The sequence below is a fragment of the Pongo abelii genome, chromosome 9 (genome assembly GCF_028885655.2).
Source record: "Pongo abelii isolate AG06213 chromosome 9, NHGRI_mPonAbe1-v2.0_pri, whole genome shotgun sequence".
Lineage (NCBI taxonomy): Eukaryota > Metazoa > Chordata > Mammalia > Primates > Hominidae > Pongo > Pongo abelii.
The window spans coordinates 28509753-28530944 of NC_071994.2; the positions used below are offsets into that span (position 1 = coordinate 28509753).

Below are 21192 nucleotides of genomic sequence, written 5' to 3' on the forward strand. Positions count from 1 at the left end.
CTTAGAAACATTTTAGGTAATTCGAATGTGAACCTAAGACTGGTAACTGCCACTTAATGTGAACCGTGATTTCTTAACCAATTATTTATTGATGAATGTTTGGATCCCACTGAGCTAGATTTTGCTGCACTAACAAACAATCCCAGCACCTCCCTGGATTAACACTATAGAATATTATTTCTTCTTATGCTGTATGTCTAATACAAAGAGATGGGCCTGAGGCTGTGACTGACATTAGGGCTTTTCATAGATATTTGGTGTTATCTCTTTGTCCAAGCAGATGGAGAATAATTAAAACATGGAGCAGAGTCCTTAGAGAGCCCCTGAGTATTTTTCATGAGTGAGAAATAATCCTTTATTGGATTAAGCCATGGATGGTCTCATCTGGAAGATTTTAATTACTACAGCAAAATCTAAACTATCCCGACTTAAAAGGGATGTCTGCTCATTGGAGTTACTCAGTAGCCCAGGCTAAAAAACACTTCGTCTCAACCTGACTGTCAATAATCATACAACAGTAGAAAGGGATGGAGTGAGTGAAGTGGAGTCTATTTTTTTTAAAGCTTTAGAATTAGAAATGGCGTTTATCACTTAATCTCATATGGCCAAAAGCAACCTAACCCCCAAAGACTTTGAATTCATTATATGATTGGAATGTGAAGAGCCAGATATATTTGGTAAGCAGCTCCAGTGGCAATCACAATGGCAATACTCTTCCTATGTATAAAGAATAGCAAAGGAAAGAGTCACATATTTAGATCTACATGCTTTAGATCTTTACATTAAAATAATCAGAAATTTATTTAGGGATATAAATTATCCCAGCACCTGATGATCTATTGGTGAAAAAATAAATAAATGTCTTTAGATGTTATTCCTTTTTGACATAATATTGATACAGGAGGGGGCAGGGAAGTTCTGGGTAGAGGAGAGTGGGGTCCCTGGCCAGGGCTCCAACCTCAGGCCCTGTGCCCATGGACCTAAGTGAGAACAAGCACTCCTGTTTTCATGCCCGAATGTTGCATTTTCCCAGACATCTCTGGCCCACCACGCCCTCCACCTTGTGCCCATATAAACCCCAGACCTTAGCAGACACACACACAAGCAGCTGAACATCGAGACCAGCAGACCAACAGACCAGCACAGCTGAACATCAAGACCAGCAGACCAACAGACCAGCAATGGTGGAAAAAAGCGGCAGAGAAAGAGAGAAGAGGAGGGGCATTGGGACACTGAGGGGAGTTCAGCCCGGGGCAGTTGGAGAAAAGTCCGGCTGCTGGGAGACCCAACTCCAGGGGGAGACGATCTTATCCCCCCATCACTCCTTCCAACTCCCCATCCACCTTGCTGACAGCCATCTCCACCACTCAATACAAATTTGCACTCATCCTTTAAGCCAGTGTGTGATCTGATTCTTTCAGGATACTGGGCAAAAGCTCGGGATACAGAAGGCTGTCATACTGACCCTCTGCCCTTGAGATAAGGCAGAGGGTCCATTGAGCTGATTAACACACAAGCCATCTGCAGATGGCATATCTGAAAGAGCTTTGTAACACGTACCCACTCGTGCTTCAGGAGTCGCAGACACACAGCCCTAGATGCTGCCATGAGGCTGGAGCCCAAAAGCGCTCGTGCAGGCCCGGCCTCTGCATCTGCCCATCTGTATGCTCCCCATAAGGGTTTGAGCTAAACGGTGACCAAGCAAGCAAGCCACACCTCTGTCGCATGCCCTGGGTTGGGAATCAGGGAACTCTCCTGTTTCGCTATCAAATAATTATCAATGATAAGTTTATTGTAAGTTAAATGTATTGCATATGTATGGATTATTTTAAGGTGAAAACATAGTAAAAGAAGTAAAAAAAAAAAAATGAATGGATTATAGAGTCCCCAAAATCTATGTTCAAATCCCAAGTTACCTGTTAACCACACTGGGCCAAGATTTAATTCCTCTACGCCTGTTTATCCACCAGTAATACATACCATGATTTTGGGTATCTCTTACAATTATGTGAGATAATGTATATAATGCACCAAGTACATTGGCAAGTTCATAGTAAGGACTCAAGAAATAGTGTATTACTCTGAACCCCCATCTTTCTTCCATGCCTCATGACCCTAATAAATTTTATATCCATAAATGAAAATGTAATTTTCATGTCAGAATTAAGAGAAATATAATACTTAGCTACAGATTTCAAAAAGAAAGAGAAAATAAATGATATCACAAGCAAAGTCAATTACCTTGGCAAGAAAAGGTCAGACTACCCAGCAATAAACATCCCTGCCAGTTGAAGATCTTTCTTCACCTTTTTAATTACATCAGTTTATTTGCAGACATAAAGAATCAAAAAGAAAATGCAGGTCGATGTGTGTGAGAGCGAAAGATAAGATCAAATGATAGTTCTGTGGGAGCCATTTTGACGTCCTGGGTCTTGTTAAAGCGGCAGGGCATCTGAAAAGTTTTAATTCTGTTATGCCACAAGGCATTGAGCAGCATATTTAGTGGAAATGAAAGAGGACACCTATTGCTCCTCGAGTGCTTTCTCCTAAAACAGGCAAGGACACAGAATTCAGAGAAGCTTTTTTTCTTTTTTTCCCCCACCCAATGAAAATTGCACTCTTTTACCTTTGCCTTTGTTTGTGACAAGGCCATTTTCTCATTACCTCAAGAATAATTTCAAAAAAAAATTTATAAAACCCAGCAGAAACTTTAAAAACTAAAAGCGCTGAACTTGAATTTTACATACTTTCTCTTTGACCCCACATTTATGAGGAATATGTTCCTTACAAATACAACACGTTTACAATTACTTCTGAAAATTATTTTTAAAAAACAAGCTTATGCATACTTTTAAGGACAAAACAGCATAAGAGTTTCATCTAAACACTGAATCAGTAAAAATGTCAAAACAAAACAAAAATAATTATTTGTCTGGGTGTGGTGGCTCACGCCTATAATCCCAGCACTTTGAGAGGCCATGGTGGGTGGATCACCTGAGGTCAGGAGTTTGAGACCAGCCTGACCAATATGGTGAAATCCCATCTCTACTAAAAATACAAAAATTAGACGGGTGTGGTGGCGTGCACCTGTAGTCCCAGCTACTCGGGAAGCTGAGACAGGAGAATTGCTTGAACCCCAGAGGCAGAGGCTTCAGTGAGCTGAGATCACACCGTTGCACTCCAGTCTGGGCAACAGAGCGAGAGTCAGTCTCAAATAATAATAATAAGAATAATAATAATTTTTATAACCTATAACACAGAGCAGATATTCCCAAGTTATTAAATGGCAGATAGTGATAGTTAATAATTAGTCAAGGTAATTTGACTGCTTTAGGTTTCTGCTTTTGGTGTCATCAATAATGTTCACTAATTTTTGGTTTTTCTTAATATATAGATGGCTCATTTATTAAATTTCATATAGCATAGGACTTAAAAGACAATCAGTGTAATAGGTTGCATGAATAAATTCATGTTCTGTACCTCCACCTGCTGGGATTGAGGGCCAGAATAAATACAAAGATAGCCAATCAAGGAATTTCAGAGTATATATATACATACATATATATATATATATATCTCCATGTAGAAAGACTTCCTTATTTAAGAGTTGAAGTAATAAAAGAGGGAAAGTAAACTGCAATTCTAGACATAATGCAAAAAAAAAAACAGTGTTGTGAGGTTAAGCGGGGAAAATTATGTGGCAAGACAGCAAAGATAAGTGAAAGTGCTGCTCAGTGTAAAAAAAAAAGTCCTAAGCAGCTATCTAAAGGGTGTTTGGTGAATTTTGAAATAGAAGAATGATGTTCAAAAAAATAATACACAATTTAACTGTTACCATTTTGTGCAATAGAGTCTCCATATTCAAAAAGATTTGTGTCACAATTTTGTGAAAACACTGATAACCTGGACTGTATTTCAGAGGACAATAACCAGGATGAAGTGATTTGGCACAATTGTACATTATATGTGGAAAAGCTAATGAAATTTACACTAAGGAAGTATATTTTTTCTAAAAAAAAAAGATTCTTGCATTCAAAAAGTGTTAGGGCTGCCATTTTGAATAGGAACTATGTTTTCTGTGTAACATCTTACTACTAAAAATAGTAGAAATTGTAAAAAGTAAGTCTTGTCAAAAATATAAGAGAAATAAATGTCTTAAATGAAGCATTAGCTAATCACTATTGAGAATTTGCATTGTTTCCGGCACCATTGTATAAGCTTCCAATATATTTATGCATTTAAATGACACATCAGCTTTGTGATTTAGAAACTATTATTTATGCCATGACACATGTGACAAAACTGAAATTAAACAGAAGTATTTTCTTTTAAAAGACAGAAACTTGTTTTATATCACAATATACATTAGAGCCAGAATTTGAACTAAAGCCATCTGGTCAAAGAGCTGGTGATCTTAACTACTTCCTCATTATAAAACTTGATGTAAGGTGGTTGACCGTTTAAGCCCCTTAATGATTACAGAATTGAATCCAGTGAGTGAAGTGCCATATTCAAGGCATACAGATTGGAAAAAGACAGCAACAAGAACTCCAGAGTCTTGACTCTTAGAACAACAGTTTGTTTTTCTCCTGTCATTAGTATGACTCATATTATTGGCCTTCCATTGCTTTCCTCAAATTATCTACATGGCAGTGTTTAAAATATTAAGGTTCCCATGATTATTGAAGAGCAAATGGGTGCTTAGGAAGAAACCCAAGGGACTGTTCAGTGACATCGTTCATTATAAGACTGAGAAATCAGAAGAAGCTCAGCAAAATACAGTCGTATTACTGACTCTTTGAGCTAATAATTGCTAGACTGTGAGAGTCTTTAGAATGGAGGAAAAAAACTGCAGTTTTTTTATGATTCTGATATTTTAAATGGTATTCAAGGCAAGACTATACCTTGACAGTGAAATCAAAGAAGAGAAGGCAAGAAATGAGTATCTAAGGCAAAAGAGAGCATAAGAATCGTAAGGTTAAATTGCAGGCTAAAAAATACAGAACATCTAGATTTCACCTCCTTCAGTTCTTACCCAGGAAACTTCTTCTTCCTCACTTCCTTTATTCACTTCCTTCCTTCCTTCGACAAATACTTGATAAATACAGAGGTAAATGTGCAGAGACTAAATGACTTATTTACCTTACTGTAGAGTGGTTGTGGAAAAAGACAAAATGCAAATTAGTAATACAAGCATGTATGTTATGTACAAAGTGTTTCCCTTTCTGCATGTTGAAACTGATAGTACATAACATGATGATTTCAACAAACACGTTAGAGCATCAGATTGTGAGTACCGACACAGCCCCTGCTCAGGTTTTAATAAAGTATTCCTTTTCATTCATAACGACCCACAAAAACGAATTTCTGAATTTTGTGACTTGTAATTGTCTGACTGCCAAATCCTTAAGAAAGGCATTTGATTTTTTAACAGTAATGATAAACTTGTACCATAACACTATACCTTCTTAGTACAAACTTCCCTCTTCTCAACTTGTCAACATAAAGGTCTCTATGTGTTGGACTAAAACTGTTCAATGTCAGCTTGATATTTATATTATATATCTAGAAATTAATATTTATCCTGAATAATGGTACCATCAAAGATAACTGTTAACCATACTTTTTGGTGATATATGATACATGAATATTCCACTTATATAGTGGTAAAACATAAGAGAACTTGATTCACATGGAATTCAGCTAGAAATTGAAAGAGAGCATTAGAATTTTATAAATAAATTCCTGATTCTATTTTGCAATTTGGCCGACATGATTTTCTGCAATAAGTAAAGATTATCTAGGGAGTAGGAAGAACATGCAAATAGCATTTATAGTTTCCAATGGATTATGGGTTTCAAAGAGGCCTGTTAGATGACAACACAGCACCAAGTCAAAATGTATTGTGTGGGAAAGGAGTTTACAAAACTAGGAAACTGAGTTTTAGAAGACAGGAGACATTATCATAACACAGTTACAGGCATAGAAATATTAAGATGAAGTTACTAGGCTAAGATATAAATCAAACATGTATTGTAATATATGACCATATATATTACATAAATTTAGGGCAGAAGGAGAGTTAATCTGATGCTGAATTTCTGAATAGTTAAAAAGAGCTTCTAACATGCTTTCTTTTTAAGGCCAGAAATGGCCCTAGAGATTAATGTCTACTGATATCTGCAATAGTGGGTGGTGTGGAAGTTATGTCTTATTTATCTGTGTATCTAAGAAGCCAGAAAAGAACTTAATGCATAGTAAATGCTCAATATGAATACTAAGCAAACTTTGATAAATATAATAATCAGCTTTATTTAATTCTGAGGACTCTGAGCCTTCAGAAAATCTAAATGAATAAAACAATAAGTCCAAGGTACATCTCTGAATAGTAATTACTACAATAATATTATGAAACAAAATAAAACACATCAGTCAGAAATAAAAGGAGAGAAATCTTGCATATGGCACAATCAAGTTAAAAAGATGACGATAACTAAATTACTGAATAATGTGCTAGGCACATTATATAAATTATACCATTTAATCAAACAAAAATTAAAAGTTTTATTAGAAAGCAGGTAATATTTGTATTTGCATGTTAGAAAATTGAGGTTTTGAGATTAGGTTACAGGGTCATGGTCACAAAGCTAGAAAGTTGTTGACTCAGAGATTTAATTCAGATCTGTCTCATTCCATAACAGGTCAGAGTTTAGTAATCTGGAAAAGGAGATCTGCAGTTTCAATCAAAGTTGGGGAGTGCCATTTGGCATATGTGAACTATGTAACTCACTAGGAAACTGCGTCTCCTGCTGCTAAATGCTAGTTGTGTTTAATATACGAATTCTGTATTATCGAAGTGCTTTGTTCCAGAAGGAGTCAGCTTCTCATTAGCAACCTAGGCAGCAAGCTGAATGTATTATAACTCAAAACCAAAATAGAATCTTACTTTCACATAGGTAAACTTTCATTTGAGCTATGCAGGAGAATAGTAGAAGGTCTGAATTACATATGGCTGAGGGTATCAATAAGATAAAGACTGATCAAACACAGAATTAAAATAAAATTTGTTAAATTACTATTTCTGAGGCCCTCATGCATAAATAGAAATAAAGTGTAGAAATATATAAAATGTAACAATTTTAGAAAAATATATTCCCTTCTCTGGTATATATTTATACACACACATGTAAATATATACACATGTATACATATGTATTTTATATATATGATATATTTTGTGAGGTGGGGTCTTGCTATGTTGCCCAGGAGACTGGAGTGAAGTGGCTGTTCACAGGCACAATCATCGTGGACTGCAGCCTTGAACTTTTGGTGTCAAGCAATCCACCTACCTCAGCCTCCTAAGCAGCTGGGACTACAGGTGAATGCCATTGGATGTGGCTCTCATCTTCAGTTTATGATGGGATGGGGGCTGGAGTAGGTGAGCTAATGGTATGGGATTGGTAATATTTTAATAATGAGAGGCACAACAATAATAATGTAATAATGTGAAGGAAGCTGTTGTATGCAGACTTCCAGGATGGCTGCCAAAGATATTTTCCATTTGGTATTAATGCCCTTATAGAATCTGTTCATTTGAGTGTGGTCTGTGCATAGTGACTTGATGCTACCAATAAAAGACAACAATAGTGCTGAGATTTAATTTGTATGACTAAATTACAAAAGACTGCAACTTCTTTCTGAATGGCACATTCTCTCTTTATTGCCATTTTTGCTGCATGCTTTGATAAAGCAAGCTACCAAAAGAGAATTCCACACGTCAAAAAACTAGGAGTGATTTCCAGCCAAAACCCATCAAGAACTTAGGCCCTTTGTCCAACAGCCCTTTAGGAATTCAATTCTGTCAATTAAGTTTGGAACTCTATGTTTCTACAGCTGAGCCTTCAGCTGGGACTGTAAACCCTGAGCTGACACATTGATTCATTACAGACTTCTGAAAGAATATGAATCAGAGAATCCAAATAAGCCATGCCCAGGTTCCTAACTCATACAAACATGGAGATAATAAATTAGTGTTGTGTTAAGCCACTGAATTTGGGGTAATTTGTTATGCAGCAATAGATAACGAATACAGAAGAATTGGCTGATGACCCATTGTATTTTTTGCATTGATTTTGTATCCCTTCCAATCTCAGCCATCCCCACAACCTGATGTGGACACAATAGCTGTTGTAAACCACTGTCAACTGGTTTTACATGCATCTTAGAAACATAATATTTCTTTTTGTTCATTTCCATTTTGCAGTCTAACTTGGAGAAAGCCCAGAGAAACTTTGCAAAGGAGGCAGATTGAAAACTCAAATAAAATGTGAAAGCATGAATTCAAAGAAAGAATATCCAGTGTTATGGCCTGTAGTGGTAGAAACACTAACCCCAGTACTTGGAGTTTTTTCAAATATAATTTTATCATAAATTATAACTAGAGTTTATTATAAAATAAAATTTTGAGTCAAATTACATTACTAATTTTGGAACACATTCTTTTTGTAGAGTTAATTGAAAAATTACTTTTAAACAATAGACAATTATGTTAAATCTTATTGTGTTAGTGCATAATTGAGGAAGTGCATGACAAAAGACATTTGCTTTGTCATAGAAAAATTGAGGTAAGTTAAATATTTGATTATATGAATATTTTTTCTCTCTTTTGCACTAGATTGGTTTTTTATTTTAAAAACTTATTATAGAAAACTATATAAACAGTCAATGAGATTTTATATTTTATGGGATTATCTAATCCAATTTCTCATCCCCAACACTATTTCTTTGCCATTTCCCTTACCAATCTAACTTGCCACAATAGGCATTTTAACAAAAGCTTCAATAGATTGTTTGTTTCACTTTGGAATTCCACATAGCCTTAAATATCTTAATTTTTATTGTGACTACTTAACATTAATGTATTTTTATGCAGATTCTCCACATTAACCCTCTCAGCAACCGTCTAAAGTAAGCATCATCATTCATATCCATTTATGTGTAAATTTGGCATATATAAGAATATAGAGGGTAGATAACTTTCCAAGGCTAAATAGCCAAGGCTAAATTCTTACACAGACAATCTGGTCTCATAGCCCACACATCTCAGCTTCAAGTCATACTCTATAGTATTTACACATTGAACACTGATTTTTTTTTAATATTTGTATTGTGAATTCTCCCTCTCTGCCTTCCTCTGTTGTCTATAAACTTTGTAAACAAGTCATATTTTACCTCCTTTCCCTGATTATTTCACATTCTATGTTAAGGCCAGTAATGAACAAATGTGACTTTACAAAGGGTTCTACCTTCTGCACAATTTATGCTATTTATTTTGAATTATATCATTAATTGGAATTTTAAAATATTTTAACTACGAACAGATCCTAGGCTGTGTTAATGTGGACAATATCGGTTTGGTGTTTTCCCCAAACTGGCAAAGACTATTAGAAGTTACAGACTCTGTCATCCCCTTTTTATGTATTTGTGTCTCACCTCCATTCCAAAGTTAAAGTTAAGTAATCTTTTGTTAGTATTCTTTCCTTTCAAGTATTTGAGCTGGAAGTACCAGAGTGTAAAGTCTATTTGGGAGGACTGTCCAGGTTTAAAGTGGATTTGGCCTGGTGTTCCTGTTGGCTAATGCAATGGTACTGGGCAGCAGGAAGACTAAGAACATAAAGCCAGACAGCTTGGCTTGAATCACAGCATGTCTTATGCTAGCTAGACCAACTTGGGCAAGCTACGTAACCTTTCTGTGCTGTATTTACATTTATAAAGTGAAGATAATGGTCTCTGCTTCACAGTTTTATTATGAGGATTGAATAGGGACTAATAGCAAGTGTTACATAAGTGTTTGCAAAATGAAAATATAAAAATGTACACAATGAAAAAGTAGAGGATAACAAAGAGAAATGGCATGAAATCGAATATGCAGTAATGAAAGATAGGTAAGTATACATAGATTCCAATGCTTTGGCTCCTGAAACCAGATGTAGTTCCTGAGAAATGTCCTTTGTACCTTTAAAATAAATTATCCTTTTTTATTTAAAATATTATAAATGAACTTGTGTTTCTTAAAACTAAATAAGACTTACTTGACTAGAAAACTAATATAGAGAGGATTAAAACTGGTTACATAGATAAAATGCTTAGCACAATATATAGCATATAGAAAATGTTCAATATATCGTAGCTAAAATTGTTCCTCTAACTCCATCTTTATTTAGTTTTTCTAATATTTAGCTATAATTTTGTCATTTTTATATTCAGATATATCAATGGTCCAATATTGCCTAGTGAAAACCACTTAGTCTTATTTAAACTTTAAATATCCATGTTCCTATCACTAATCTATCTAAATAAATTTAGATATTTTATTTCCTTAAAAAGACTCAGTCATGATGCACCCATCCTGATCTGTCAAACATTCTGTTTCTTTGCCTACTCTTAATTTTTCTGGCTTCTGAATAAGAAACATATTTTCTGCCTAATCAAACCCATACCCTAGGTTGTTATTTTCTTATCGTAAGACCTCAAAAAAAAAAGATCTATCTCTGTATCATACAATCAAAAGGTTTTACAAAGAGCCAATCATTTATTTGAACAGTTGCTCCTGGAATCTTCTTAGATGGTGTTGACTTCTTTTCTTGTGTCTTCCTATCATGGGTGTTAGGTTATCAGAAGGTTTTAGAACCCTTATGTATAGTAAACTCTAGTTCTCTCTCGTGACTATACTCCTGGGCATAATAAAGTTGGTATTCTGAGTGCTTGTAATCAAGATGTTGGCTCCTGAGGGCATTTCGAATTCTTGAGCAGCTGCTTTATTTAACTGTTCACAGAATTTCATGCTAGCAGTAACACTTTTACCCATTTATAAACAAGATATTTTGTATTGAAATAACTATTGCATTTGATCCAGTTACTTTTTTATTTATCTTATATAGTGATTTACTATTTGAAAAGATTTAATTTTTATCAAAGATATTTATGGAAATGTATTGATAGGTAATATTGCACTTGTCAAAACTAAAAAAAAAATTGAATAAAAATGGCTTTTTGGGAAAAAAGAAGCTACGCAAGGTGCATTTCCCATTTTTATTTCATTTCTTAATGAAAACAACAATCCTAAGGGTTGGTGAAATAATTCTGCTTCTTAGCTATGCTTCACTTTATTTTTCTGTGACAAATACAATATTCTCAGAAGCTGAAAATATTTTCAAATCATGTAAATCTAGTGAAAATATATAAAATACAGGTGCTAAGGATCGTAAAGCCCTAACTGAGTAATTCAACAAACACTGTTCAAATGAGAACAACTTTTCAAAGCATTTGGTCAGAATGGTCTAAAATTGGGATGACAAATCCATTCAGAAATAGCTCTTTCCTTCGGATGTAGCTCCCTTCACATCTATACAATTTCTGGTTCATCCAGTAAATGTCAATGCAAATATAAAGGACAACTATTCTTACCGATTTAACAAAATTTTGCCATTGCAAAGGAGTAATGTTGACATTTATCATTCAACAATAACATCCTTAAGAAACTAAACCACTGTAGATGTTTTTAGACCATTGACTAAGTTGCCTTTATCCTTCTTATAATTTCCATATCATTATGCACACCATCAAATCCCAAATATGCAGTATAGAATTATTTTTGGAAACTTTATTTAGGGTCCTATTAAGCTATCATCATATTTTCAAATATACATTCCATATTAGCTATTAGATACCAGAATATATCAATCAAAATGATCAGAAATATTGATAAGTAGTTAAGTGTGCTGGCCTAGAAAGAGCATGACTTTGTGGGGATACAGACCTGGTTTCTAATTTCAGCTCTGGCTTCTACTACCTGGGAAAGTTACATCATGTCTCTAAGTATTGACTGAGTATACGTAACTTGAGCTAATTATTTATTTGTATTGTTATTACCTCCCAGGTAATGACATGAAATGAAATAAATGAAATGAAAATAAATGAAATGAAAGTAAAATGTCCTCCCAGGCAAATAGAACCAACCATGCTTTTTTACAGGACCATCATGAAAACTAAGTTAATTAATATAAAGTTTTCTGTGTGGTTCTTGGAACAAAGTAACTGTTGAATAAATTTTAGCTTTTATTTCTTTTTATCTACCCAGGTATAGCTTACACCTTTTGAAATTTTTCCCCTTTAAAATTAACGTCAGTACTTATTTTATTGTTATGAAAAATATCATTTTGCAAATCTGAAACATAATATAAATTTCCAAAGAGGAAGTTCACTGCTGGGAGTCTTGGATTGCTTAGCCCATCTATTTTTACCATCCTCTTGTAGTTTGTCGGTAAACAATCTGAAACTCATAGTGAAATGTTCACAAGGTAATTAATGTGAGCAGTTTTCTAAGACAGATACATACCACCCCCACCACCACCAACCATTTTTTTGAAATTCCGCAATATGAATCCTACTCTAGAGTGTAGAGGGTATTTGCTGCAGAAATGACATTTGGCAACATCCCATTTGCCTGATGTATATTGAGAAAGCAAAAAGTAGACAGTTCTGCTCCCTTTATATATATCTAGTGCAACTTTTTCAGACATGTGAAAGATTAAGTACTAGAACTGAATTGAAATTTTCAAGACTGGGAATAATAACAAACTTGTATGATAAAAAGAAGAGTGTCATGTGTTTTTCAGTTTTTGCAATGCTACCAGTATTGTATCTATTAATACATTGTTCCCTTTTCATATACCTATTTTTCTACTTTTCCCATGCAAGTTGTCTGTATGCACTTACTTTGAAATATACTTGCATACAATTTCAAAGAATATGATTGAGATAACATAGTATTTTTTGGATAAAATAAATTCAAATAGTTGACAAGCCAGTGCTAAGTTTTATTTTTAATCTACATTTCAGTAGGTGATTTTTCCAACTGGATACATTACTTTTAGATATGATAGAAAATCTTTATCAACTATATTGTATATCTTCTGAATGGTTCCATATTCTGAAAAAATATTTAAGTGGGAAGATATTTATGTTACTTAAATCTATAATTCCTCAAAATCCTTTTTAAATAGAATTTGGTGAGCTGGTGGCTAATGAAGCAGTGTGGTATAGGTGGATGTATTTGGCTCTTCAATGTTCTATATTTCATTTAATCAACTGTATCTTCTTCCCTAAGGGCAAAAAAATTCCCTGTTTAAAGAAAGGCAATTTTGGGGAAGGTAGAAATGAAATCGGAAAATACAAATTATATCTTTGGTTTTGAAGGAACTTGAATTCAAATTTTAACATCACAAATGCTAATGTGTATCACCTGGAACCAATTGCTTATTCTCCCTGACCTTTAGTTTTATTAACTGTACAGAAAGGCAGTGGTATGGGGGGCTAATTATCTTCACATTGGAAGGCCATAGTAGAATTCAGTGACATTAGTTACACAGTCCCTTGCATAGTCCCCTGTTTTTTTAAAAAAAAGTCCCATAAATGCTAATACCTCACCCATTTTCTGGATGATTTTATGCTAACAGAATAGAAAGCGTGTTTTTAATGTATTGCTTTGTAATGCAAAACAAAACAAAGCAACAAGAATAAGAACAATATACTCCCTTTCAAACATAAAAATTTAAACTAGTACAGAGCAAAAACCTTGCATTAAAAAAGAGATTATGTAAAATTTGTCAGTACTCCCAACTACCCCTTCATAACCTTTAAAAATTTCAATAAGATTAATCTTTTAAGAAATAAAATCCAAAATAATATGACCACCTTTCTTGCAAACTCTTGGATTTAATTAACCAGTGAAATGAATTTTCAGCCAACCTATTTAATGACTATATCCCAAAGCATTGCCAAAACACAGTGCGCACAATATAATCCTCCCATAGTAACATCTTGCTTCAGATAACATTTTTTTTCAGCTCCGTAAGGAATATTCATGAAAGATTTTCTCCGAATTATATTTATTTGTACTGAAGCATGTCAGTATTAAAATGATTGTGCCATTGGTTAAGTTTATGAATAGTACCATTGCATATTTACGCCCTCTGGAATAGGAGGTAAACCTGAAATCAATACACAGGTATTAAAAATTCCTGTACACACAGATACACAAGAATTCATCTTACATGTGGGAACTGCATATTTCAGCCTTACTACCTTTGAGTTTAGAAAGGGTGGAAATAAATGCTGTCAGTATTAATGCTGGGAATTTCAGTTCTGGCAATTAAACTCAACATTTTGTTTTCATGGAGTGTCCTAAAAACAGCTTGTACTTTTTTAGCTGATATAGCATCAATTACTGATTGTTTTAATTCTGCCATCAAAGAAATCCACCAACATTCTCCTGTATACTTATTTATATTATCACTTTGGAATTCATATATTCCCAGAGGTATAATAATTGAATTTAGAGGGCTAGGAAAGAACGTAAAATGCCATCTGAGTGTAGGGTTTGAGTAGAAAATATCTACATGTTATTACATCTTATCTTTTGAAGAACCCTTGTATTAGCTAGATATCATCATTCATCACTCTATATATAGATAAAAGAAAACAGATTCAGAGGAATTAAGTAAATGATTCAAGGTCATATACATAGTAAGAAGTAGAGACTTGATTAAAATGTGCATTTTTCAAGTGACTTCATATCACTTGTTATGTGATATCACTTTATATCACGTAAGGCTTTACCTGGCCTTGATCTTAAGAAGAAGAGAAATAGGTAGAAGACATGCTACATACAAAGAAAATAAGAAAGTAAATTAATACTGTTCTATCTGGCTTTTTACTACTGATTAATTTGTTGCAATTATTCCTTGAATAAGCTGACTAGGGATGTGTAACCTAGCTAACAGATTGAAACATGCCAAAGATTGGCTGTGGCCTGTTGTAGACAGGAAATAAGAGGTAGTGAAGAGAGCCAGGATATTGAGTTAAACAAACATGAACTCATGCCACTAATGCATTATGTGTCCTTGGGCAAGTGAGTTAATTTCATTCTGTTTTTCTTTTCTAATATTTAAAATGGAAGGACAACGTCAATAAGAATTATTGATACGTGTCTCCTGGGGAGTTTGAGAAGAGACATTTACTATACCTTACACAATTCATGGCACAGTGTAGTTGTTTAAATTATAATATTTCTTTTATTCATTCTTAATATTTTGTCAAGTTTTTCCTTTCTTTTGGATTCTAGGAATGTGATTTTCTTGGCAGGCGAAACAACAAATTACACCTTCATATGACTAATATGCTTATGTGTCATCCAAACACTTTTTCACTTCCAATGGCAATGCTAATTAGAAGGGCATGATTAGCAAAATACTAGCCATTTGGAATAATATACCCATGTATTATAGAAACACTTTTTGTTTCCAAGTGTTTGATATGTATGTTTAATGTATAAAAAGGTAAGAAATATATAAGTATATGTGTATATATATGCGTGTGTGTGTGTGTGTGTGTGTATATATAATTTTAACAGCTAAATTTTGCAAGGGAGAAAAATGTCACTAGAACTAAATGCCTTACAGGTGTTGCACTCTCATTCTCTGAAAAAGATATGGACAAAAGAAGAAACAAAGTAAAAAAAAAAAAAGAAGAAGAAGAGATAATAGATTAGCATAAGTGGCTAGAATTTCCAAAATTCTACTGGTAAAATAAAAAGTACATTTATATAGTTAAACTAAAAATACAGTATACATATTTCAAATGAAGTATAGATATAACATTTTATATTCTTGTTGGTGTTATTCAAGAACAATTGTTGAAAATGTTTAGTTGGAAATTGAGGATTGAATAAATTCACATGTATGGAGACAAATCATTGGAAGTGGACAGAGTAAAGAAAAGAAGGAGATCAGCAAAGTTGAATAGACTAGGTGGGCAAAGACTCACTGAGATCTGTGTGAGAATGTCCTTTCGAAACTCTGATCTTCTTCTTAAGACTTCTACCAGCAGATCTCCTAATGCATTTTATTAATAATTTTGAATATTAACCTTAGGGCTAGTTAGATATTAAACAAATAGGGAAGTTCTGTATCAAAAAACTACAAAAATAAAAAAATTGTATAACGTTAAAAGGATTTCTTTATAGCATAATTACTAAGGGCCTTAACTGTACTATTATCTGTTATTAAATCCAAAATAGATATATGGTATACGGGTTTCTTAGTTTATTCAGAACAAAATTCCTTCGCTACAGTGTTCCTTATGAAGGAAACATAAAAGAATACATGGTGGAACATGTGTATTACACCTTTTATTTACACACATTATGTGTAATCATTATATGCTGGATCCTGTGGTTCTCAATCAAGAGATGTTCTGGCTTATGTTCCCACACATACTTAGGGGCATCTGGAAATGTGAGTGGGAATTTTGTGGTTGGCACAAGGACTTCTGGAGGGTGGTGGGCAAGGATATATATAGTGTTCCAAGACACAGATGCTAAATGTTTTCCAGTTCCACACATTAAAGAACTACTGCCTTTCCTCCCCATGCCAGTAGTGATCTTATTTAAAAATAGCTAAACACATTTTGGGGTACTTTTTTAAGGAAAGTTCCACTCAAAACACACTGATAGTTGTTGGATTCTGTTAGTTCTTTTCCATGCCTGTTAAGCAATGATTATTTATATCACATGAACAAATATATATATTTGGTGCTGAGTGGTAAGAAAAAAACTACAAAAAGCAGAAAAGAATATTCAGTATACATCAATTGGAGGGCATCACAGAAGCAATTGCTTTCTTAAAATCTCTGCCTGATAATTTAATTTACTTTCCTGAATTTATCACTGAATCCTTAGGACTTATAAAACAAAGTACAAATTCCTTAAACTGATATTCAAGGTTTTCCTAATCTGCACTTGAATATTTACTGTCTATTAACATCCTCCCAGCATTTTCTTATCAATCCATTCATCACTTCTTCTACATTTCTTTTATTTCCTTGCCTCTGCATTTACCCACAGTGTACATTCTGCCTGGAATTCCCTTTCCCAGTCCACTCTTTATATGTTCAGATCCAAACTATTTTATTCTAGGCTCTGCTAAAAATGCCAAGACCTTTAGGAATACTTCCCTCAATTCCATTTCCTGAAAACAGAATATAATCTCTTGCTGGTTGAAACTCATTACTGTTTTCTGTGATTTCTCATGATATTTGGTATTCTAGATATTGCATTATATTTATTTTTGTATGTATCTTAATTCTGTCTCTAAATTATAAACACTTAAAGAATTGATTTATAGCTTACCAATCTTTGCAACTTCACAGCTCCTTAGAACCTCCACCCACATAGTTGTTACTCAATGAATAATTGCTAAGCTCATTACTAGTCCTTCAAAGGGAGTCCTAGGGACTGGAGGTAAGTGAAATGATTGGCAGATAACGAAAGGGGTTAATACTGGATAGTCACCACACTTCTAAGCATAATTATTACTTTTTCAATGACTTCTGGGTTCACTTGAGTTGACTTTACTAGTACTCCTGTTATCAATCCCAAGATGACCCAATTATTATGATAGGACATACTAACTTGCCTAGGACTGACAAATATTTTTTGAAGTTAGCTTGTAAGTTTTCTCTAAAGTAGATTTGAAAGTTATTCATATTCTGTAATGACCTTTCCATTTCTGATTCCTGACCTTGTGTCATACTCAAACAACAGTCAAAACTGAATGAATCTAATAAATAGTTCCCTAAAAATTTTCCCTTTTTTCCATGATTAAACAATTAGTTGTTACTATTATTTCCTTTCTTCATAATTGTTAGATTTTTCATGGTTCTTCCTTTAGCAATTCTCCTCCAACTAGAAAATGTCAGAAGTATCATTTTTACTTCTCCAAATAAATGAACAGTCCTGTCATAACTTTGCTTATACAGATCTACTTTTCAAATATTTCAATAATATACCCTGCTCCTATAAGCAAGTATATCCATTATTTTGAACTTCAGGTTCTTAACCAGATGAGATATTGAGTAATCCAGACTATACCTAGATTCTGAAAGCAAGTGGTCAGAAGTCAATAAATTGAGAGATTGTCTGAGTCACAAAGTATGCCAGAATAAATATGTTCTAGTAAACCTCTGAAGTCACAATGGAAATTGACATCAAGCATTTTTTTAACATTCAATATATTTCTCTTTTCTGCCATTCATCTTATTTTTCAGGTATACTTGTCATGTTCCTGTTTAACTGGAAATATGGCTGGCATACACTCCTTTTAATAACTGTTAGTTCTGCATGGCTGAACCTAAATATCAAACATGATTGGAAAGAGATAAGGTGATGATATTGGAAAAACCTATCTAAAAGGTATGAGTCATGTTTCCAAAATAAGGCAGCAAATTCACTCTTCCTGTTAGTTTATTATTTCATCCAGTAGAATACGTACCTTTTGTTTGTTAATTGCAAGTCTTGATGCCCTGCAAGGACCTCTTTGCAATTTGTAGGTAATGCCAAAAAAAAAACCCAAAAACAATTCCTACACTTAGCATCCAGTATAGTTTATTGCTGTCTGCATTCTGACATTTAACAATGATCTCACTCTCACCAGCAAAAGGTAATTGAAGTAAAATACATAATAAACCCAATCAAGGTGTTATTTTTCTCCTTTAATGCAGTTCCTTTAAGTACTTGTCTCTCTGGTATTTTAATTTCTTGCAGGAAAAGAATTATTTTATGATACAAATTAACCCTTATAAATAAGCTGATTTCTATTTGCCTTTCTATAATTCACGATATATTAATATTCATTTTTTGTCATTATTAACAAAAAATTTGAAACATATCTAGTGGGTTAAACAGTGCTCCCTAAAACATATGTCCAAGTCCTCATTTACGGTAGCTGTGAATGTGATCTTATTTGGAAATACGGTCTTTGCATGTGTAATTAAGCTAAAGAATTTGAGATGAAATCATCTTGGATTTAGAGTAGGCCCTAAATTCAATGACCAGTGGCCTTATATGAGTAAAAAGCCAGAGATTTGAGACACAGAGAAACAGCAGGACGAACATTGAAGACAGAGGCCAAGAATGAAGTTATGCGGCTACAAGCTAAGGAAGACCATGAAATGCCAAGAGCCCCAGATGCCAAGAGAGCGGCATGGAATAGATTTTCCCTCAGAGCCTTCTGAAGGAACCAATTCTCATCTTGGTTTTGGATTTTTGGACTCCTGAACTATGAAAGAATAAATTTCTATTGTTTTAAGCTGCTCAGTTTGTGACATAAATGTAATGAAATTTGTTATTTTATCTAGAACATAAAATTATTTCTTCTTCTTTCTTCTTCTTCCTCCTCCTTCTTCTTGTCCTTCTTCTTCCTCTTCTTCTTCCTCTTCTTCTTCTTTTTCTTCTTCTTCTTCTTCTTCTTCTTCTTCTTCTTCTTCTTCTTCTTCTTATTATTATTATTATTATTATTATTTTGAGATGGAGTCTCACTCTTGTCGCCAGGCTGGAGTGCAGTGGTGTGACCTTGGCTCACTACAACCTCTGCCTCCCAGGTTCAAGTGATTCTCCTGCTTCAGCTTCCCAAGTAGCTGGGACTACAGGTGGCATGTGCCACCACACCCAGCTAATTTTTGTATTTTTAGTAAAGATGAGGTTTCACCATGTTGGCCAGGATGGTCTCGATCTCTTGACTTTGTGATTTGCCTGTCTCGGCCTCCCAAGGTGCTGAGATGACAGGCGTGAGCCACCGTGCCTGGACTTCTTCCTATTATTAAAAACATATTCTCAGAACTTTTCAATGTCTCATTGAAACTCAATGCATAATATGCACATGAAATTTATTTTTCTTTCTTTTAAACTCTTCTTAATTTGAGAACAATAATTACCAAGTCAATCACTTATCACAAAGTAAGGCTTCAGTTGAAGTCTTTTCCTATAGTAAGACAATTATGCAGATAAAGATGTTTCTTAGAGCCACTTTTCTTGCATCTGATTTTGATTATGCTTGAGAGATGATATAATTATAAAGATTAATTAGTAGTCAGCAGAATAAAGTCATATTTCCTCACATTAGCAATATGTCAGTACTAAAATGCTGATGCTTTCAGAGAAACATGATAAAAAATGTTCAGTGATTGTTAGGTCAGGCAACTCAATGAAACTGTATTTTTGTGTGCATGCTGATTTGCAAAAATACAACAGAGATAGTCAGATGAAGGGAATGAAGATTCATTAAGTTTGTAAAAACTCTTTAATTGCTAATTAGATGGGAGCATATCACATTCAAATCGGAAACATTTATCTCTTTTTCTCCTTACCAATTAATAAGAGAGAGAAGATATTTAAAGAAACAAATAATGTTTAGGAGGTCTCTTTTGGGCAGGCCTGGGCATCACGTATTTCTTTCCATAAAAGTAATTTAACAACATCAGCAGTAACAATATCAATATCAATATCAATAGATAGTATGTTTACCCCTGAAAGGCATTAATTCATCTGTCTTGCCAGCACTAATGAAGGATATGTACTTTCTATGTAGTCCAACACTGCATGTTGACCTGTGCTTTTCCTCTTTGCTTCCTCCTAAGCTGAGATTCTTGACAGCATGGACTGTGAGCACTGTGCTGAGTCACATCGGAACCTGACACAAAAAGAGTAAATCAGTCATACTCACCTTCTATTTATGTAATATTTTCCATTTACATTTATATTTTGTAAAAATACTGCATTTAACTATTAATTATATTGAGTACGATTTTATTTTGTTGGTGTTTCCTTACTACTATGTTCTAGAAGAGGACTTACCTGCCTCTTCTTGATCCTGGTTCGTGTGATTCTCGTTTATGTGGCCCAGTGCCTGGCACAAGGTCCCCCACATAATTGGTGCTTAAGGAAACAGCTTATGATTCAACAAGTTCTTTATAAGAATTGTGATGCAGCTCTTTCAAACAGAACTTAAAATGCCCAATGAGGACTTAAAACAATCCTATGAAATAGAAACTGGGAGTTGTTAGCAAATGAGAACAGGCTCAGCAAGTTAAAGCAAATTACCTCTCGGGCTAACATACAGTCAGATGCCCTATATGCTATTTATTTTCAAACTTATCATGTTAAAAACAAAATGCTTCCTGAAGCAGGTATTGATTTTTTGCGTTTATTATTTGTTAGAATACAATATATTTAACACTTCCTTTGAGTAGCTAATAACAGCAATATTAGAGCATTGTATAGTCTAAAGGCTAAATTTG

At 34.1% G+C, this 21192-nt stretch overlaps 1 long non-coding RNA gene across 1 annotated transcript; it reads right to left on the minus strand.

The window, feature by feature from the left end:
* Positions 1 to 13760: 13760 nt before the first annotated feature.
* On the minus strand, positions 13761 to 20496 carry LOC103891823 (uncharacterized). Its single transcript, XR_656060.3, has 3 exons — positions 20420 to 20496; positions 15886 to 16024; positions 13761 to 14051 (listed from the first exon to the last, which is right to left on the minus strand). It is a non-coding gene; the product is annotated as an uncharacterized LOC103891823 (long non-coding RNA).
* Between the last annotated feature and the right edge of the window lie 696 nt (positions 20497 to 21192).